Raw genomic sequence first — 23,740 nt, 5'->3', positions numbered from 1 at the left:
CGGGGCCATCACCGGCGTACGGACGACATCTGGCGGACAGGTGGCATTCTGGCCATCCCCGACGGTGAGCTCGGCTTCGATTCAGAGAAAACGGCGACCGAGTGACAGAACGACTTCAGCAACGGATAACTCCCAAACCAGCCCGAGATAGAAGATGATGCAGTTGACAAAGTTGGAGTTCCAATCGAGTTCTACAACTTTGTCAACTAGAGCAAAAGCCAGATCGGCCGGGATTGAGAGATATAGAGTTTCCAAAATCGATCGAGCAAACTGTTTGTGTTCGCGGACTTAGAAATTTTTCTAAGTGTTGAAAACAACCCCAAATCTGCCTTGTGGGTCACTTTTGAGCTATTTGTGATCATTTTCATGAGATGGCCATAAAACAACTTTTGTTCCTTATAAAATTTGATACAACTTTGCTGTAGGAAGTTTTGATATGCAAACATTTTATGAAACACTTTTTAAAAGCCTAAGCAAAAGAGGTTTCTAGGGCCTATTTACACAAGTATGACTTAAGGGCATATTTTGGAGAAGTGATCAACATGAACATTGTTCCCAAAGTTAAGTTAAGCATAGATAAACTTATTACCAAAGCATAGAGCACAAACACAAGCATGGTTCACTCAAACATAAGCATAGGAAGCCTATTTAAGCAATTTAGATCACAATTTTGCATAGAATGACATGGCTCAAGATAGATGATGGTCATGATATGCTTTGAGTAGATGATGATGCTCATGCTATGCTCATGATTAATGCAACCATAACATTGGGGTGTTACAGCCCATATCTTCATCCTTCAATCATAGGTATCCATAAGGTCCCACCTAGCCTATTATATAATTACAAGGACATGCAAATACTTGGTCAGTTGTTACATTACTATACAATTAAAATGTATACACAAGCAAAAAGATTCTTAACAATAAGTCAGATGCTATTAACTGTTTAACATCATCATGAATATCTTTCCATGTTCTCACTCCAATGAGTGGCACCCTTTTCCTTGTAAACATCACTATTTCATTAATGAATGTGCGTGAGTTCTAACCTACCGCTCGTCCAAGTCTGGAGAACTCAACATGGAGCTTTTGGTTGCCAGACTTGTGTCGCTTAGAGAGTGCCTTGAAGCACTTGAGGGTACCATGTCCTCTTTTCTTCCCATTTTATAAGCCAATTCCATGGAAACAAGATGTTACAATTGAAACTAAACGATATAAAGCCTAAGCTCAGAGCTAAGAGATGAAAGAAAATTAGTTTGTGTTTATGGCTAGACAACTTTGTGAATTAAAGCTTATTTTCTTTGTTACCTTTTCCTTGGTCGGGTTGCACTGCACTGGTGGTGATCGGTTGCTGTCTTGAGTGGAATATATCTGATTGCTAGGATCCTTAAAAGCATCTGCAGGCAATATTGTCACATGATCAGCTAGCATAATTTGAAGTTTGCAAAACAATTGTAATTTGTTTGACAAGTAGGATAGGGATATTACTGATGTCATCAAGGTCTCCTAGAACCCTCAACCATTCTATGAATGTAATGATTGTGTCCTCCTGTATATATCTTGGAACTCTGAAAAAGAACAATAATATGAGTCATGAGTGTGCATTGCAAAATCCATATATATATATACAAGGTGGGATTTATCGTAACTCACCCAAGCCTTCATATTTTCATGTAGATAATATAGCCAATCTTTGTAAGCATCTAAATCAAAATCTTCATCTTCATCATCATCAAAGCAACCTCTCTTCTTTTTAATGGGTGTTATGGCAACACATAGATCTGATGTTGGATTCTTCGATAAAACTAATCTAACCCTCCCTCTCATCCTCATTACTATCTAACATGTCTGATGCATCAACATCATATTCAACTTCATGTAGTGTTGCTGACGCAGGATCATCAACACTTCTCTTCTTGAAATACATGTAGTCTCTAGACCCATACCCCAGTTTTGATTTCAATGTTTGTTGACATTAACTACCGTCATAACTAAAAAAGAGATAAACCCTACTCCTAGTAACAACACAAGAAATGCACGGTATATAATTAACTTGTCAATTAGCAACTAGCCACATCCTTAATTATTAATATTCCTAAACATGAAGTAGGTTGTCATCCCTAATTATATTGCTAGGAATTTATAGATTCACATGTACTATTGTGACTATGCAGAAATAAAAGATATGAATATAATTGTAAACTAAATAGGTTCTACAAGCGGACAGATAATTATACTGTTGTAGCATTTTACATAGGGAAGTATCGAGGTTGTCGATTTATATTTATACCATTGGGAAGGCTAAGGGTTAAACTATATCTATTATATTGATAAGAATGAATAAATGATACTACCTAAGTCCTATAATCTACTCACAACAGGTAGAGGTCACAAGATAAATAATGATAAATAATAGTGATAACATAATCATCAGTAACATAAATAAAGATAATCATCAGAACATCTACTAGTCATAATAATAATTCGCCAATGGATAAACTAGGGAGTTGAATCTAAGGTAATGCTATAACTACGCAAATGAATAACTCAAATTAGTGCAATTACATCTAGAAATCATTTTTAACTTAACCCTATATCATAATTACATGTAAAGAGGCATCAACTAGTGAGGGTTTTAAGACGCAACTGTCACCTCCTTCGTGACCGCGCCCATGCTAGCCCTACGTACGGAGGGTGGACTACAGAGGAACCAATGCAGCTGTCACATACACGGACCCTGCACAACCTGGCACGTCAGGGGGCACTCGCAGACACGCAAGATATCTAGACACCATGTTTATATATTGTCTATCATCTACCCAACGATCGATTAGGTAAACGCTATACGAGCAATTACATGAATTCAATAAGATCAAACCAACTATCCTAGACATATAATCAAAGTAGACAATGATTAATGTAATTATTAAGAATAAAGTCTCCCTAATATACAATGAAATACTATAAAGTAGAACTAGAACTATTACCAAACTCTTACGCTCCAGACTAACGCCAGCGGCTCTAAATCACGATGAAGAACTAGATCTCCTCTACTTCTAATCTAACTAACTAGAACTATAAACTAGAAGGCTCTGATGAACTTGAAGGCGCTTGATGCTTGATGGCTTGAGGCCTTGATGAATAATGAGGTTGGTGTCTCTAGTGAGGGGACTGCCCACGTATTTATAGTCCGGTTGGAGTCACGCGTGTCGTCAGATCAAACCTACTTAACCAAGGGCCGAGATGACTCCTCAAAGGCGGTGGAGGAAGCTTCCGGAAGGGGGCACCAAACCCTAGACCAGGGGGCCAGCCAGCGCTAGGGTGAGGCCGGCTGGCCCCACCTGGTGGTGGCTGGTCCTCCCCTCACGTCGGGTGTCTTCCAGAGTATTCCTGAATCCTCTCGCGCTGTTTCTCGTGGCAGATACGTTTCCGTGTTTGATTTGCATTAGAGTCCCTCTTTTGCAGCTTTCCTGAAATTCACTCTGGAAAATACAGAATATACAAAACTCGTGGAAATTGTTAGTTTAAAGCCTATACTAGTGTGTATTCATGATCCCCTTTAGGTTCAAAGTTATAATAAAAGTTGACATTATCGACCGTCAACAATTCTCCCAAGCTTACTTTTTGCTAGTCCCTTGGCAAACTCAGCCTAAGGAGTATATGTATTTGGATCAAGAGTTGCTATAATGTTTTCATTCTTTCCATGTACACATGCTCCCAAACAAAGATTCTCCTCCGGATTAGTCAATACTTGCTCTAATCTTCAAACTTATCCGTTTTACCTTTAACCGTGGGGCTTTACAGCTTTTGCATGAGTCTTCAGCAATCAGAACATAGAACAATCAGGTCAAGCACTATGTCTCAAATTCTTTGCATAACCATTATTCTGGAGTTTTTATAAGTTTCCAGAAAAAACTCAGAGCTTAATTGTATTACACCCTTAAGTCTCTCGATATATGTGGTATTTATGGTTCTCTCTTTAGGCACTTATACCTCCTATAGCTAAAGATATATATGGTTTAGCTTATAGGAGTGCTAATAACAAGGATAAGCATACTTGCAATGCATTTATTGTAAAGTCAACTAATGGATCCATAGAGAATCGAGGCATACAATCAAACCAAGGTGTGCACGTGTTTGGAATATGGTGGATAGGTGTATTTGTGGTATTTGTGGCTAATTTACTTTTCTTTGGGAATAACTCTCTATTAAAACTTTTCAAGAAAGACATAGGCTATCTTTATTATTCTTCTTCTTTTTTTCACAGGGAGGCGGGCATCTAGTACCCATTGTTTTAATTATTGGGACACTTGTCCATCTTCTACTCCCTTTTCTTATTTTTATATTTTTGCATAGCCACATGTATCCTTTGAATACAATAAATGATGAGAGAGATAAGAACTTAGAATATTAAAGTCAAGGGTTATTCTATAGGTTGATTATTGGCGTTTACTCCCAATGTAGGAATAATGCATATATGAACTGGATTGTGTACGTTATCTTGATTTAGAAAGCATGACAAGACTCTCATAAGGTATATGACAAAGGTTGACTGAACTCAATGCAAATCAAGCAGCATAAATGTGCAAATGTCTTCGTAACTCTAAATGGATATTATATATGGCTTTGGTAGGAATTAACACTTTGTCATACAAGAGCTCATCAAATAGGTTTTTAGGTTTTCAAACTAAATCTCCAAAACTTAGTAGTGCTAGGAATAAGATAAATAGTAGCTCAAACTTTCAATGATCATATCAACCAACTATCTAGACTTAGCTCAAACTTGTGCCTCCACAAATTGTAGGTTCAGAGTAAATCTTTGAATTAAAATAGTAATGCCTAAAACTCAAGAAAATCGAATGTTGGAATCTGGGTACTTGTAAAGAATAGAGCAAGTTCATCATTTCCAAGACAAAATTCAAATGTTCATCACTTTTTAATTGGTTCTAATTTAGACTGACTCTAAACAGACTCTAACGTTTAACTAATTTTAAACTCACAAAAAGACTCTATGACTTGTGGACCTTCATGTGCCCACATATTTTTGGTATTTTTATGACTATATAGACTCAATAGTCGCCTAGGTATAATTACCTGATAACTAGGGGATGCTCCTCCCACAAGCTGGATGTTTGCAATACTTGGCGTAGATGTCCTTCACAGCGAGTTGTCCAGTAGCGACATCGGTGGGTGTCACTGATAGACTCTCTCCTTGTTATGATGTTATTTCTGCATAGTAGTACTCCAACAAGAAAACCAAAACTCGAGGCTTGTATTTAATAAAGGGTTAGCGGTCTACCAATGAGCAATTGATTATTCTTATGAGCTAATTTTTATGTTGTCTAATTTAAGCAGGATTTCACATTTCTCTTCTTTTTTAATTTTCTATTTATGATGCAAAAACTAAATATGAATGCTATTTATTTTATTTTATTATTTTATATTTTTTGCCACCACAGTAAATATTTCTAAGGGGTTACCATAAGTTTATTCACATGGGGCTTTAGTATTTATGATGCAGTAATTTAAGCAGTAAATATTTTTGTTTGTATTTTATATTAATATGCTAAGAGAATTAAATATGACACTAAGAGTGTTAAAGCGAAATACTAATGCATGCTAATTTAACTAGATAACTACCATTCTGACCTTATGGCTAGGTTATGGAATTTGAAGTCTACCGACAGGACTTTGATAGTGGAGATGACTTACTCAGTGGGTTCATTGTCTGAGGTAAGCTCAGCCAACTCCCCATATTGCGGCGATGCTATACGTGCGTCTTCCTCCCACCTTGCTTCTGTCTCTTTTGTTTCTTCTTCCTCTAGTTCCACCTCTTCAGTTCTGTTCTCCTTTTCCCACGCTTCTAATCGGGCTAGGATCTCCTCTTTCTCCTTCTTGGCGATCTGGTCCATCCTTTCAGCTTCTACGGCCCACTCACTCCATTGGGGTGCTTGCGTGTTCTCTTCTTCCTCCATGAGGTGGTCTTCATATTTCACGATCTTGCCAGGAAAGTCTTCCCACCCACAGCGATGCTGGGTAGCCTGACGACGGGCTTGGCGTCTTCTCCTGTTGTGTTTCTTCCTGGTTTGCTCATGGTTACATAGTGTTCTAAATTGACAGCGTACCTTTCCAGCGGGTACGTTGAAGAGGATATGCCGTGATCCGATGTAGATGTTAGATTTGGCTATGTAGAGGAACGGTCTTCCTAAGAGGATCAGGATCTCATCGTCTCCCTGCATGTCAAGCACTAGAAAATCTGCAGGTATATAATGTTTTTGAATTCTTACCATTACATCCTTGACCATTCCTTCTGGGAACCTTAACGATTGATCCGCCATCTGCAACTGAATATATGTTGGGTATAAAGGTAAATCAAATAATTCATCGTATACCTATTTTGACATTACATTGCCGCGCCTGATCCAATGTCGCAGACAGTGTAAGGGAGGTGGTGTTGTTGATTGTGTAGTCAATGATTGGAACTCCTAGATCACCTCTCTTGATTGGGCATGGCTTCGGTAGCGTATGATCGTTCTTGGTGTTGAGAGTGGTGATTAATTGAGCTGTCTCTGCTTGCTTGGTCTTCCTCCATCTTCTATTGTTCTTCTTTGGCACTGATTGCTGTTCTTGCTTTCCTTGTTGGTAGAATTGCTTCGGGGCTGCAGGAGCTTTCACGACGCGGTTCTTGAATGCAAATCTCTCCTTCTTGTCCTTGATGGATAGGACAATCTTGGCGTGCTCTGCATAGATGATGGCCTTTGTTGTTCATAAGAATGGTCTGCCTAAAATGATTGGTGCCTTCTCATCTACTCCCATCTCCATGACCCCAAAGTCAACTGGGACATATGATTGCCTCACTCTAATGACAACTTCTTCTAGTACTCCCTCAGGGTAGCAAATTGACTGATCTTCAAGCTGCAAATGCATATTTGTGTACAACAAAGAATCATTTAATATTTTCTCATAAATTACTTTAGGCATGATGTTGACACTTGCTCCGAAGTCGCAGATAGCCTCTGGGAAGCTGTGGCATCCTCTAGAGATAGGAATGACAGGTCTTCCAGGGTCTCCCATCTTCTTTGGTAGAGAGTGGTCAATCCACTGTACAGCTGCAGGCTCAATATACCATTGGGTTGCATTGTGAATATCAATAAGGTTAGCAGTTTCTAGATCTTCTGGTTGGCTTGGAATCTTGCCTTTTTCTAATAGAGGTACAGCAGTAGCTAATTGTGCTAATTGTGATTCTAGAAGTTTATTGAAACTATGTTGATTCTTTATAGCAGAAGCAAATGTATCCATCCTAGTATGTATGTTTTCCAAAGTTTTATCATTTGATGCTAGTTTCCTAGTCATTTGATCTAGCAGTTAGGATTGATTAGCAACTAGTTCTCTTAAAGGCGGAAAATTGTTATTAAAATTATTACCTTGGTTGTTACCTTGGTAATTACCTTATCGAGGTTGCTGATTCGATCCTTGATTTTGTTGAGGACGACAGTAGGTGTTATTGTTGATGAAGTTCACATCCTCTTGTAGTGTAGGGCAACTGGTAGCTGAGTGCCCGTAGTCTCCACATTCTTCACGTCATATGGGAATCATTGTTGTGCATGACATCCTTCTTCTCTATGTCGAGCTTATTCATGATGAGGTCTAGCTTAGTAGTGACCATGTAAGCTTCCTTGAGATGATGGATTCCTCCTCCTTTCTTCCTAGATTGGGTACGTTCTTCATTGCATGTTGAATTTCAGGCCATCTTCTCAACAAGTGCTTTAGCATCTGAGAGCTTAACTGATAGGAAAGCTCCCCCAGCTGCAGCATCAATAGACTCACGGGTACTAGAGATGAGCCCGTGATAGAAAGTCTGCTTTAACAGCCACTCCTCTATCCCATTATGAGGACAATCTTCAATGTAATTCTGGAATCTTTCCCATGCTTCAGTGAATGATTCATCATGTTGTTGCTGGAAACTTGAAATCTTCCCACGTAGAGCATTAGTCTTGGCTGTAGGAAAGAATTTTGCCAGGAATGCAGTCGAGCAAAGGTCCCATGTATTGTGTTTGTCTTTGTTGGTGTAGAACCACTGCTTGTCTTTCCTCAATAATGAGGACAGGAAAAGACAGAGTAAGATAGTATCCTTTGGTACTCCTCTAATCATGAAGGTGCTGCAGATCTCTAGAAAGTGTTGTAAGTGTGCACTTGCATCTTCATGAGCATTTCCACATAATTGGCTGGCTTGAACCATGGTGATGAGAGCAGGCTTAAGCTCGAATCCATTCTCCCCAGTATTGATTGCTAGTCCAGTCCGAATGTTTGCTGTTGTTGGGGCAGAGAACTCTCGCAGTGTCTTCTCAGCCATGTCTTCAAACAAAGGAGCTAAGTTTCCTCCTAACTCTTCTGCTTGTTCTTCAAATTCCTCTTCCAATGTTGGAGCCGACTCCTCTAAAGAGTTGGCTTGAGCAGCAGAGGGTGTTCTTGATGGTGATTCGAATTTATCCCTTGCTTCTACCAACTTCTTCTTCCAAAGGAGTTTCTCTAGATCTAAAATAAAGTTTCTTGGAAGAGCAAAACCATTCATTCATCACCCAACATAAGATAAGAAAATTGATAACAACGAATGGTGTACCTAATTGAGTAGAAATTGATTGGTAATGTAACTTTACTCGTACATAAATATGTTATCAATATATCCTAAGTTTATTATGCCTTCCCCGGCAATGGTGGCAAAAATGCTTGTTGACATTTACTACCGTTATCACTAAAAACAGAGATAAACCCTACTCCTAGTAACCACACCAGAAATGCACGGTATATAATTAACTTATCAATTAGCAACTAGCCACTTCCTTAATTATTAATATTCCTATACATGAAGTAGGTTGTCATCCCTAATTATATTGCTAGGAACTTATAGAATCTAATTGTAAACTAAATGGGTTCTGCAAGCGGACAGATAATTATACGATTGTAGCATTTTACCTAGGGAAGTATCCAGGTTATCGATTTATATTTATACCACTGGGAAGGCTAAGGGTTAAACTATATCTATTATATTGATAAGAATGAATAAATGATACTACCTAAGTCCTATAATGTACTCATAATAGGCAGAGGTCACAAGATAAATAATAATAAATAACAGTGATAGCATAATCATCAAGTATCATAAATAAGAATAATTATCAGAGCATCTACTAGTCATAATAATAGTTAGCCAATGGATAAACTAGGGAGTTGAATCTAAGGTAATGCTATAACTACGCCAATGAATAACTCTAATTAGTGCAATTACATCTAGAAATCATTGTTAACTTAACCCTATATCATAATTACATGTAAAGAGGCATCAACTAGTGAGGGTTTTAAGACACAACCGTCACCTCCTTCGCGACCGCGCCCATGCTAGCCCTACGTACGGAGGGTGGACTATAGAGGAACCAACGCAGCTGTCACCTACGCGGACTACCACACGACCCGGCACATCAGGGGGCACTCACAAACAAACAAGATATCTAGACACCACGTCTACATATTGTCTATCATCTACCCAACGATCGATTACGTAAACGCTGTACGGGCAATTACATGAATTCAATAAGATCAAACCAACTATCCTAGACATATAATCAAAGTAAACAATGACTAATGTAATTACGAACATACAAATCTATTTAGAATAAAGTCTCACTAATATACAATGAAATACTATAAAGTAGAACTAGAACTATTATCAAACTCTTGCGCTCCAGACCAACGCCAGGGGCTCCAGATCCTGATGAAGAACTAGGTCTCCTCTACTTCTAGTCTAACTAACTAGAACTATGAACTAGAAGGCTCTTGATAAACTTGAAGGCGCTTGATGCTTGATGGCTTGAGGCCTTGATGAATAATGAGGTTGATGTCTCCAGGGGGGTCTGCCCACGTATTTATAGTCTGATGGGAGTCGCGCGCGTCGTTGGATCAAACCAACTTAACCAAGGGCCGAGATGACTCCTCAAAGGCCATGGAGGAAGCTTCTGGAAGGGGGGCACCAAACCCTAGACCAGGGGGCCGACCGGCGCTAGGGTGGGGCCGGCCAGCCCCACTTGGTGGCGGCTGGTCCTCCCCTCGCTTCGGGTGTCTTCTAGAGTATTCTTGAATCCTCTCACGCTGTTTCCCGTGGTGGATACATTTTCATGTTTGATTTGCATTGGAGTCCCTCTTGCAATTTTCCTGAAATTCATCCTAGAAAATACAGAATATACAAAACTCGTGGAAATTGTTAGTTTAAACCCTATTCTAGTGTGTATTCATGATCTCCTTCAGGTTTAAAGTTATAATAAAAGTTGATGTTATCGACCGTCAACAATGTTGTTAAGTTACCTAGCGAGATTTTACTCTTGTCAATAGCAAATTCCTTATAAAGTTGTTCTCCCTCCTCGGCCCCCATGCAAACTACATGTACTATCCATCTATCTTTCATTCTGCATATTAAGCGATGACACTTTAATTAAATCGCTAGCAGAGCATGATAAGGACACTACTAAAAATATTAATAGGAACATTGTAGAGGGATCATTTACTTTTTACACAAATATTCCTATAGATCTCGTTCATGTTAATTAATAACAACAACAACATAATTTAAAAGGAAGCGTTGATGAGATGCGCCTATACGTACCTGTTCTCTGTCACATCCTGAGATGAAGGTAGGAAATCTTGTGGATCTTGGTTGTTGTCGCTTGCGTCATTGTTTGCGGAACTCTGTGACCCAAAGAGTAAAGCCTTCGCCCAACATCTGTTGGCCGCAACTAGTGTTGGTGCAGTTGCCCTCCCAGCAGATGGTGTGACCATTGTTATAGGTAGCAACACCGACACAGGTGTGTGCAGCTCTATCAATGACAAAGGGGTCCCCTTTGCCGTCTTGCTCGATGTTGGCATCCTAGGTTGCATGGTGGATGACAAGAACTCGCGGTGGTGGCAGAGACAGCGTCTGTGGAACCCTAATTGAATGAGAGGAGATTAACTACAAGGGGATATGAGGAGTGCAGTTATATATCAACACAACATTTAGGCTTAAACGTGGGCAGTGGCGCGTTAGTTTGGCGCTATTGCTAAAAAATTGGGATGGAAAAAATGGTGCCACTTTTAATTATTTTTGTTCCCAATCGCGCGTTGGCTCCAAAATTTGATTTTGGAAACAAAACATCAGCCGCGCGTTTATAGTCTATTTATAGGCTAATGAACTGTTTTTGTGCTCATCACATGATCTTGTGGCCATATTTAGTTTAGGAAATTTCCAAAAATAAGAATATCATAAACGTTGCTCGGCAATATATTACTGGCTTCATGGTTCGCTAAGAAAAGTTTGAAACAAAAGCTGTTAACAACTATGCCAAGAGCTTGTAGTTTGACACAGTACTTGACTCATTACAAACTAATTTACAACTATTTAGTAAGATGATTGTAGAGACCACTATATGATCTCCACACAAAAGCTAGACACAGGCCACTATCTTATTCACTTGCGTCACAGGGAGCAGGAGGAGTTCGAGTCGCCGTTGTCGTCGGAACTGGAGATTAGCTCATTCTTCCTAAAGAAATTGTGCTTGATCAGGACACGAACTCTCTCAGCCTCTTTCTTGATCTGTCAGTTCAAAATGAGGCAAGTTAGCATATACTCCCTACATTAACATTTGTAGGGCATGCAGTAATTAACCAAGACTTAGCATATACTCTTATGCAAATTGTTCTCCTTAGAGTCTACTATCATTTGTAATTAAAGTTCACCATCACATGAATTATGATATACATGTCGACAAATCATCAATCATCAACATAAAAACTGTAATATCCACGAAAGTACTCACATCATGCAGTATGAATAAAATCTCCAAGATTGAGCTAATAAATCTATAAATAAATTATGTTATGTTCCTACATTAGTAGTACCATAATATCATCTAATCCTTCTAGTTTTGTCTCAAATTTTTCAATCCAAAGCATTTTCACATGAATCTTAAAGTAGAGTGGAGCCATATATTACCTCCCTGTTCAACAAGACAGGCCAGTGTTGGGTCTCATCATAGCCCTCATGAGAAAATGTGCAATGGATTGTAAGCTTTGGATTGACAATGAACACATGGGGGTGATCAGGAATCTTCATAAACAAAAACAGAGTTGGTATTAGAATCACACACAATTCTAAGCAGAATATATATGAGACTGTCAATTTAACATGAATGATTACAAGTGCTAAATTAATGATAGAAGCAGATTAGTGAGCAAATTAATCTTGACTATATCATATATAGTATAGATCAGAAACAGAGTTGGGGTTTCTTCTTTTTTTTTGCGAGCCAAGTTGGGACAGATTAAATCTAAATCGAATCTAGATCAGAAAGAGAGTGGTACTACAGCACTTCCACATTAATGATAGACATTAAAAAAATAACCAAATCTGCACTTGCATATGAAGAACTATAGACACAAAAACCTTTACCTGGGGTTGGCTAAGGGAGAAAGAAGACTGTGCCACCACCTGGAGATGATTCACGTTGCGGTCCGCTTTCGTGAAGCCAGGAGGGATGTCAGGGATAGTTGGAAACATCCATGGTGCCTCTTCCGCCTAGACATTGTGTCTCCAACTCGCCGGTGTTGCCCCGCTCCTCTTGCGCGCGAATCTTCCCCTACGGTCGCGCTGCTACTTGGTGGAGTGGTGCACTGATGGCATCGATGTTTGGGTGGTCATAGCAGGGGAGCGGGGAGAGCGGTTGTTAGAGCGGGTCTTGAGAGCGCTGGCCATGTCGCCAATGGAGGTTTCACGTCGAGCGATGAGGGCGAGAAGAGGCAGTTGATGTGACATATTGGAGGCAAAGCACGGTAGGGGGCACTAAAGTTGTGTCCCTATATTCATGCATGTACTTAAGGATTTGTGGGCCCCATCATCATTGGTCTCTGGCATCATTAGACAAATGTTAACCATTCATTGACTCATAGCCATTTGGGTGTTCCAATTTGGATAAATATATATGTTAATAGATGACACACATTTGTAAAGCAAGTGCATGACCACTTTCTCATAATTGGTTGAAACTTTTTCCTCAACACTAAACACCTAAATTATGTGACCCTACAAGTTTTTAGATTTTTATAGGCACCTCAGGAATTTTTCCCATTTTCCTTCAGAAAATCAACAAATAATTACAATAACAGGTAAACTTTGTCTAAAAATTGCCTAGGTGCACACAACACCATTAAACACCTACATAAACATCCCAAAAAAGTTTCAAGTGGTTTTGTGAAAGTTATGCTACACATCCCCTAGGCGGGTGGACATGTCTTTGCTAAGTGACTAGGACATGTGTGAGATATGAGTGCCTCTGTAAAGCAAGTGCATGAACACTTTCTCAAATTTGGTTGAAACTTTTTCCTCAATACTACACACTGAAATTATGTTACCATGCAAGTTTTTAGATTTTTCTAGGCACCTCAGGCATGTTTCCCATTTTTCCTTCAGAAAATCAAAAAATAATTGCAATAATAGGTAAACTTTGTCTAAAAATTGCCTAGGTGCACAAAACATCAGTAAAAACCTACATAAACATCCCAAAAAAGTTTCAAGTGGTTTCGTGAAAGTTGTGCTACACATCCCCTAGGTGGGTGAACATCACTTTGCTAAGTGGTGTGTGAGAGATGAGCGCCTCTGTAAAGCAAGTGCATAAACATTTTCTCAGAATTGGTTGAAACTTTTTCCTCAACACTACACACCTAAATTATGTGACCATGCAAGTTTATAGATTTTTATAGGCACCTCAGGCATTTTCCCCATTTTTCTTTCAAAAAATCAAAAAATAATTACAATAATAGATAAACTTTGTCTAAAAACTACCCAGGTGCACACAACATCATTAAACACCTATATAAACATCCCACAAAAGGTTCAAGTGGTTTTGTGAATGTTGTGCTACACATCCCCCAGGCGGGTGGACATCTCTTTACTAAGTGACTAGGACGTGTGAGAGATGAGTGCCTCTGTTAAGCAAGTGCATGACAACTTTCTCAGAATTAGTTGATACTTTTTTCTCAATACTACACACCTAAACTATATCACCATGCAAGGTTTTAGATGTTTCTAGGCACCTGAGACAATTTTCCCATTTTTCCTTCACAAAATTAACAAATAATTACAATAATAGGTAAACTTTGTCTAAAAATTGCCTAGGTGCACACAACATCATTAAACACCTACATAAACATCCCAAAAAAGTTTCGAGTGTGAAGAAGCATCTAGGCCCCTAATGAGTTTTGGTGATTAATGACAATGTTGACTACTATGACTAACGTGTGTTTTGCAGAGGCAAAGTCATCAATGTTAGGTCATGGTAATAGGTACTCGATGGACAAGGATGTTCATGCCTACTTAATAGTGGAAATCATTTCGGTTTTCAAAGGATGGTTGGACATCGTCAAGACTAGACTAGGTCTAAGTGCAATTTGGTGAAGAAGGGCACTTAGAGTAGTTTAGGACTTTGTTTTCCATTGACCGTACTATTAAGAGGGACATTGATCTAGTAGCTTGACTTAGGCAAGGCTTTTTAGGTTTAGGTGTGGTGCACACTTGGTAAACCTAGCACTAGGCAGCTCAGAGATAGTCCTTAGATCGAGAGGAACAAACTTCGTTTTACAAAGATCGCGTTTCGATGAAGTTTAGGTGCCTAAGCAGGCATCGGACGCTGCACTGGACACTATGTGAGTGCGTCCGATGAGGTTGACTTGAGTCAGAGTGACTGAGTGCCTAGGGTTAGGCACTGTACGCTAGCACCGAACTCCCCAGGTAGCGTCCGGTCCTATACCCAGGGAGGTCCAAAAGGTGACCAGGGCACCGGACGCTAGCACCGGACTCACCGGGTAGCGTCCGGTCCTAAACTCAGGGAGGGTGTAAGATTCACCCTCACACCGGACGGTGTCACCAGACCCTATCAGGTAGCGTTCGGTGCTCTATCAGAAAGAGTACAATTAGCCATTATGAGGTCACCGGACGCTCGGTGCAATGCTTCCGGTGCAACATAACCAGCGTCCGGTGCTCCCGTTTTTAGTGTATAACGGTTGGCCGGCCCTTGAACTTGATGGGGAGTATTTATACTCCACCTCATCCATGGGAGGTCTCTTGCCCATTTGATCAGTTGAGAATCACCTTGTTGTGCAAGAGAAGCAAGAGCCTAGAGAGGATTGAGATTTGAGTAATTTCTTGTCAGAATCCTTCTCTAGTGGAATTCCAAGAGTCAAGTGTGCATCCACCACTCACTTGTGCCTTGTTTGGGTCAAGTGAGAGTTCTTTGCTTGTTACTCTTGGTGATCGCCATCACCTAGATGGTTCCGTGGTGATTGGAGGCACGAAGACCGCCCGGAGTTCTTGTGGGTGGCTCGTGCCAAGTTTGTGAGCGGTTGTGGGCGATTCACCGCGACGGAGTGTCAAAGAATCAGCCTGTAGAGAGCACTTGGTCCTTGCATGGACCAAGGGGGAGCAAGACCCTTGTGCGGGTGCTCCAACGAGGACTAGTGGAGAGTGGCGACTCTCTGATACCTCGGCAAAACATCGCCAAGCACTTTCTTGCCCTCCTCCTTTACTTTCTAGCATTTACTTTGTGCAATTACTTTGATTTTTTACATTCCTAGAATTGCCTTGGTAGAATAGGATTGGAACTAGGTTGCAAAACTTTTATCCAGTAGCTCTCTAGTCACACTAGGCACAAGGGGTTGAATTAGAGCTTATAGGTTGCTTAAATTTTTAGAGAAGCCCAATTCACCACCCCTCTTGGGCATCTTGATCCTTTCAATTGGTATCAGAGCCTAGTGCTCATTATTTAGGCTTCACTGCCTATAGAAAAGATGTCTAACGGGGATGGACCGCCACCCATGTTCGATGACGATGACTTCCCGTATTGAAAAATACGGATGGAATCATACCTCAAGGCATGTGACACTAAGAGCCTAAAAGCCGCGACCAAAGGGTTTACCCCTCTGGCAAAAGACACCACTCTTACTCCACAAGAGCAAGAAAACGAGAAGTGGAATGCAAAGGCCAAAAACTAGATCTTTGCAAAGAGGTGTTCAACCGCGTAAGGAACCACAAAACCACCCATGAGTTATGGAAGGAACTTTGTGTGCTCCATGAGGGATCCAAGAGTGAGCATGAGGAACTCTTTCATCTTGTGATGAACAAGCTTAATACTTTTGAAATGCTTTCAAAAGAAAATGCTAATGAAATGTATTCTCGCTTGAATGTTATTGTAGAGGAGCTAAATGGACTTGGGCTCAATCAAATGAGTCCGACGGATGTGGCGAGGAAGATACTATGTGTTCTAACCGTTGAAAAATACGGGCACATAGTAACCATGCTTCATCAAGGCGATCTCTCCACCGCCACACCAACGTCTATATTGGGGAAGATCAACGCTCATGAGATGTACATGCACATGAACCCCCAAGATGGCTCCTCATCGGCCAAGAAGGAGAAGAAGGACTTGGCCCTCAAAGCTTCTCACAAGGGCAAAGCCAAGAAGATTGAAGTTGAGTCATCAAATTCAAGTGACGATGATGCATCCTTTGCCCTCTTGGTGAGAAGAACCACCAAGATGTTGAAGAAGCTCAACAAGAATGGAGTCAACTTTGACTCCAAGAAGAAGAAGTTCTTCACTAGTAGCAAGAGAAAGCCCATCTCTGAGATGGATTGATACAATTGTGGTCAACTTGGTCACCTTGCCCACCAATGTCCCAAACCCAAGAAGGACAAGTACAAGAAGAAGACCAAAGAGCAAAATGACTCAAGTGATGATGAGAGAAGCGACAAGAAGCCATACAAGAAGAAAGGTGGCAAGAAGAAGGAGTACCACAAGAAGAAGAATGGCAAGGCTTACATTGTTGGTGATTGGCTCATCGAGATTGAAAGCACAAGTGATGACTCCTCCGACAGCGAAAGTGATGATGAGAAGGTTGCCGCTATTGCAATTGATGCTTCATCACCATCATCTTCACCACCATCTACATCCTCTACACACCTATGCCTCATGGCCAAGGGAGACCGGAAGGTACAAAGTGAGGATGAGAGTAGTGAGAGTGATAGTGAATATGAATCACCCTCTTATGATGAACTAGTGCAATTGCTAAACAAATACACTAAAGTCATAAGAAAGACTAGAAGTGAAAATGATAAGCTTGAACATGAAAATGAATCACTTCTAGCAAAGCTTAAATCTAGTGATGAGCTTAGAGATCAAAATGAAATCATGACCACTAAGCTCAAGGAGCTCAAACTCTCTTTAAAAGAGCTCAAAGAAAAACATGATAAACTTGAGAGTGTTCATGATGAGCTTATCGCTAGACATAGAGCTTTGAAGTAAGAGTTCACAACTCTAAAAGCTAACTATGATAATCTAGAGATAGCATATGATCTTGAAATCAATGAAACACATGTTGCTACTAACAATGTTGCTATGCTTGATATAGCCACATCTTGTGATGACCTACTTGTGGAGAGCACTAGCAAATGTGTTGGTTGCAAGGGCAAGAAAGTGGTAGTGGCCGAGAGCTATGAGGACACTATCAAGATCAAGGAAGAAAATGCTAAGCTCAAGAAAGAGTTGCAAGAGCAAGCCAAGCACAACACAATAGTGATTGAGTCACTTGATCAAGATAAGAAGCTTGCATATGAGAACAAGTTGCTCAAAGAAGAGAACCAATATCTCAAGCTTGGTTTGTTGTCTGACAAGCAAGAAGAAGATGAGTCATTCATCTTAGAAGAGTTAGAGAACAACAATGACCCAATCATCAAGAAGCTAACTCAAGAGAACAACAAGCTCAAGAAAGAGAAATAACATCTAACCAAGGGGTTAGCAAAGTTCACAAAAGGAAAGGACCTTCAAAGTGAGCTAATCATTAACACCGTCATGAAGATGGACAAGAGTGGGATTGGCTACAAGGCTCATCAAAGCAAGCTCATCAAGTCACTAGCCACTCATGATCAACCAAGCAAGCCAAAGCCAAAGAAGTGCCTTGAGTGAGGTCAAGAAGGACACTTTGCTCATGAGTGTGAGGCACCACTACCACCAACCTTGCCCAAGCATGCTAGACCATTTGCCTTTAATGCTCACTACATTGTAAGGAAAGACAAGAGTGGCAAGGTCAAGGTTAGCTTCATGGGGCCGCCCAACAAGCTAAGGCCAAAGGGCAAATGAAGAATATGGGTGACACCGTATCAAGAGGTGCAGACGTCAAGGTCCGCACCTGAATCAAATGACGCACCTAAAGAATGAACATGGTGAGAAGTCTTGTCCAGAAGACTTAAAACATTGGATCCTTGCCGGAAGGTAAAATCGGTATTTATACATATTTATCTTTTTTGCATTCCTTTTCCTTTTTTTCCATCACTTGCATTAGCATATTTACTTTTGCACATTAGCATTAGAAAAGAAAACAAAAAAATATATCATTGCATTGCATCATAAAGCCCCATGAGAGTAGACTTGTGGTTTAAAACCCATAGGTATATTGACTGTGGTGGCATAAAATAAATATGTTTTCATCTTACAATAAAAATATAAAAATAAATTTATGATCCTACCAAAGAGAGTAATATTTATTAGAGGAAGCTCAACATGATAAAGGCAAAGAGATTTTATGCTAACACTTAACCAGTTCCACAAAGCTTTGTTGTCTATTTGAGCTCCACAGAATTCAAGGATCAAAGAAGACTAGCAAAGAGAGGACATCCTAATCGCTGTCAGGGTGCTGCCGACATTCAAATACACCTCTGTCACCTGCTAGCTACATCAGAAGAAAATTACGTCAAAACCCAGCTTAGGGGAGAGCACCCCCATTTATCCACCTAAGTGTTTCTACTCGCGTTTATACTTTACTCAAATAATAAAAAGATGCATAATCATAAAAACCCAAATAAAGATTTTATGCTTATATATATATATCTTTGCTTAGTTTGCTAAATAAATAAATAAATAAATAAATAAATAAAGTTTGCAATGAACCCTCATGATAAGCTCTCACATGGAAATAATGCATAGTTGCTCTGCCATGACTAGTTCTCAAAATTGAAATCTCTCTCAAGTTTAGGTATGACTATTATGAATTAAGATTTGCTCTAAACCTGAACTTGTGGGAAGAGTACTTGATCTAAAGTCTAAGTCGTTAACGGATATGATATGGGAAGGCTGAGCTGCTGTTTATCTGCTCCTAGAGATGCTAGAATTCTGGAGAATTTTATCTTTGAAAATCTTTAAAATGTTGCATGATGAGTTCCTGTATGATGAGAGTTTAAAATCCTACCACAGCCATATATACATGCTTATTAGACTATGAACCATACATTTACTTTTTACTGCTTATAAGCATTGAGTGTGGCCAAGCTGTGTAGACCCTTAGGAGCTTGTCATGCGGTTAAAATCAAGATTCACTTGCACGTTCACTCATACATGCTGCTTCTACTCCAGAAGTACGCATCTACATACATCCATTCATTTCCATCTCCAGATTTACCCAAAATTATTCTACTCCTATCCAGGAGAGAATAGCCAAAAACATTATCCTATCCCTGTTATTCCCCGTGAAATGAATGCTCCAGATATTTTGGTTACGACCACTTGCTACATTATTCTAGGAGGGTGAGTGCTCTAAAAAAAGGAAAAAATACGAGGAAATAAAAAGGGGCAAGTGCCCGGAACCTCGAAGAAAAATAAAAAGTGAGACGAGAGGTAAAAATGGACAAGTGTCCGACAGTAGAATTAGGGGTACAAGATACCCACCTGAGAGAAAAGAAAAAGAAAATATAGAGCATCTCATTCCCCTCAAAAACCTTCAAAGTGCAAGAAAGGTATGTATCCCCTCAAAAGAGCAAAAGTAGAATTAGATTTTCACCATTATTACCACCATACACCATTCATTCGCCACACATGCACATCTTGATTTGACTTATTGACTTGTTTCTCTGGATCCATGGTTTTAATATGCAATAAATGTCTTGTAAGTATGTATTAGTTGTCTCCCACCTATGAGCTCCAGATATCAAAACCTTGCTAGAGTAGGGTGAGAGAGAAGGCAATATCATTATGCCTCATACCACAAATACCACAAAAGAGAGATTTGAGAGTCATACAAGGAATCTCTGAGTTTTCTTTGAAAATCTACAAAAAAACCCCAGAGCTATAGTTGATCAAAGAACAAGAGACATGGTGCTTGACTTGACCGTTCTATCCTTTAACTGCTCAAGACACAAGTGACGGTTGCAAGCCCCATGGTGGAAGGTAATATGAGTAAGTTTAACTCTTAACAATTTACCTTAACCTAGAGATGAGATCTTGTTTGAACGCATGTGTACCTTTAAGGCATAAAATCACTGCAGAAACTCTTGAGTCCATCCTTGCTCAGGGACGAGCAAGAGGTAAGCTTGGGGGAGTTGTTGACGGTCCTTAAGTACTAAATATAATCATCAAATAAATAAAGAAAAGGATCCAAATGCAACCAACACCTAGACTTAGGGTTTTATCTGACAGAATTCCACAAGTTTTGGTGTTTGTCTATTTCTGCAGGGGGTTATCAGGAAATATGGAGGAAAGGCCCACATGTCGGGTTTACATAGAGATATTAACGTGCCGTGCAATTTTCTATCATCTAGAAGACTCTAGAAGCCACAGGAACAAAAGCGAAAGCCGAGAGGGCTCAGGGACAGGGCGCCCGCCCAAGTCCTTAGGGCGCCCGCCCACCTATTTCGGCCAATCACGTTCAACTTCGCAGATTATGATCCACCGACCTAAAGGATCAAGAATAACCGTTCAATCAATATCGGTTTGATCCGACGGCCCAGGTTCACTTGAGGGGACTATATAAGCAGACCCCCTGGCCCCTGGAGGAGGCACCCCTTGATCATTATTCATTATTCATAGACAGAGCAAAAGCTAGGGTTTAGAGATGAGAGCTCTCCTCTCTTCTCTAAACTAGAGTAGATCTAGATAGTAGCGAGATGGAGAGCGAAGGAGGATTAGAGGAGAGGCCGGCCTGTTGGTTCTTCCTCCGGTTGTACTTCATCATGATCAAGCTCTAATCAAGCTTGCTCATGGGATGACTCTGGTAATCTACTTCTAATTCATTATGCAATTACTAATCATGTATGTTCTGGTTCACAACTCTTTTGAGTACTTTAATCTATAGGACGCTATAGGTGAGAGTTGTAGTATAGGTATAAGCGTGGTGCTTAGACCTAGATTACTTGTGGATATCCCCTGTCTAGCTGGATCGTGTGGTAGGCCGCGTAGGTGACAGTTACGTTAGTCCCCTGTAGTCCACCTCTTGTTAGCAGGACGGGTAGGGTTTATCGGCCTATGGATAAGCATCCTTTGTGGTGTATTCTTATCACGTGGTTCATCCCAGACATAGACATATGCCTTTGAAGTAGAGAAACCATAGTTATCCTCTCTATTCTGCTACCATCGCCCATATATTAGATTGCTCTACTCTCTATTCCCATATTATCACTTATTGTTATCTTACCTTTAATATTGTTCTTATTCAATTCTACCATCTTTCCTATTTACACTTATCTATTTATCTTGGTTAAGTTAGAGCGTAGTTCATTCTCCCGTTTCCCTGTGGATACGATAAAACCTTTAACCGGGAAAAACCTATAACGGTATCCGTGCGCTTGCGGATTATCTGTGTGCGTATAAATACCATAGTACAGTCTAGTGCCATGCTGGGGATGACAACCTAGTATTCAAGTGGTGTTAGCAAGTGCCAACAGTTCCCGGAAGGAGTGGTCAAGGATGTAATGGTAAGAATTCAAGGACAATATATACCTACAGATTTTCTAGTTCTTGACATGCAGGGAGACGATGAGTCCCTGATCCTCTTAGGAAGACCTTTCCTCTACACAGCCAAAGACAACATCTACATTGCATCAGGGCATATACACTTCAACCTACCTACCAGAAAGGTATGCTGTCAATTTAAAACACAAATTAACCATGAGCATATCTAGAAGCAATGCAACAGGAGAAGACATCAAGCCCGCCGTCGGGCTGCCCAGTCTCACTGTGGATGGGAAGACTTTCCTGGCAAGATTGTGAAATATGAAGATCACCTCATGGAGCAAGAAGAAAACACACAAGCACCCCGATGGAGTGAGTGGGCTGAAGAAGCTCAAAAGATGGACCAAATTGCCAAGAAAGAGAAAGAGGATATCTTTGCCCGATTAGAAGCATGGGAGAAGGAGAATAGAGATGAAGAGTTGGAACTAGAGAAGGAAGAAACGAAAGAGACAGAAGCAAGATGGAAGGAAGACGCACGTACTGCATCAGCACAAGACGGGGAGTTGACTGAGATTACCTTAGATAATGAACCCACTGTGTGAGTCCTCTCTGCCATTTAAGTCCTGTCGGTAGACTTTAAATTCCGTACACTAGCCATAAGGTCAGAATGGTAGTTATCTAGTTAAGTTAGTATGCATTAGTAATTTTGCTTTAATACACCTAGTAGCATATTTATTTCTCTTGGCATATTAATACAAAATACAAACAAATATTTACTGCTTTAATTACTGCATCATAAATAACAAAGCCCCATGAGAATAAACTTATGGTAACCCCTTAGGGATATTTACTGTGGTGTCATAAAAAAATTAAATAGCATTCATATTTACTTCATGCATTATAAAATCAGAAAATACAAAAAAAGGAACACAAAATTCTGCAAAATTAGCTCATAAGAATAATCAATTGCTTATTGGCTGACTGCTAACCCATTATTAAATTCAAGCCTCGAGTTTTGGTTTTCTTGTTGGAGTATGACTATGCAAGAATAACATCATAGCAAGGAGAGAGTCCATTAGTGGCACCCACCGGGTTCGCTACTGGCTAGCTCGCTCTAAAGGACATCAACACAAAGTATTGCAACCATCTAGCTTGGGGGAGGAGCATCCCCTAGTTATCAGGTAACTATACCTAAGCGATTATCGAGTCTACATAGTTATAAAAATATCAAAAATATGTGGGCACATGAAGGTCCACAAGTCATAGAGTCTTTTTGTGAGTTTATAATTAGTTAAGTGTTAGAGTCTTTTTAGAGTCAGTCTAAATAAGAACTAAATGATAAACATTAAAATTTTGTCTTGGAAATGAGGAATAGTTGCTCTATTCTTTACAAGTACCTAGATTCCAACATTAGATTTTCTCAAGTTTTGGACATTACTGTTTTAATTTGAAGATTTACTCTGAACCTGCAACTTGTGGAGGCATAAGTTTGAGCTAAGTCTAGGTAGTTGGTTGATATGATCATTGAAAGTCTGAGCTGTTGTTTATCTTATTCCTAGCATTACTAAGTTCGGGAGATTTATTTTGCAAACCCAAAATCTTACATGATGAGCTCTTGTATGACAAAGTAAATTCCTACCAAAGCCATATATAATACACATTTAGAGTTACGAAAACTTTTGCACATTAATGTTGCTTGCTTTGCATTGAGTTCACTCAACCTTTGTAGTATACCCAATGAGAGTCTTGTCATGCCTTTAAAGCCAAGATCACGTACACACTCCAGTTCACATATGCATTATTCCTACACTAGGAGTAATCACAATCATTTCCATTCCATGTTCATCAATCATGTTTTTCTGTCACACCCATATTTTAAGAACAAAATAGGATGCATAAAAGACTCATATGTGCCCCAGGAATAGTCGCACACATAAGTATACAAATCAC

General features: G+C 39.9%; 1 pseudogene; it reads left to right on the top strand.

The window, feature by feature from the left end:
- The window catches only part of LOC110431118, a 119,366-nt pseudogene that overhangs the window by 47,510 nt on the left and 48,116 nt on the right, over window positions 1-23,740 (top strand).

Source organism: Sorghum bicolor, chromosome 10 (assembly GCF_000003195.3).
Source record: "Sorghum bicolor cultivar BTx623 chromosome 10, Sorghum_bicolor_NCBIv3, whole genome shotgun sequence".
Classification (NCBI taxonomy): domain Eukaryota; kingdom Viridiplantae; phylum Streptophyta; class Magnoliopsida; order Poales; family Poaceae; genus Sorghum; species Sorghum bicolor.
Note: the sequence above shows the minus strand (reverse complement) of the source record. Positions and strands in the feature narration are given on the sequence as shown.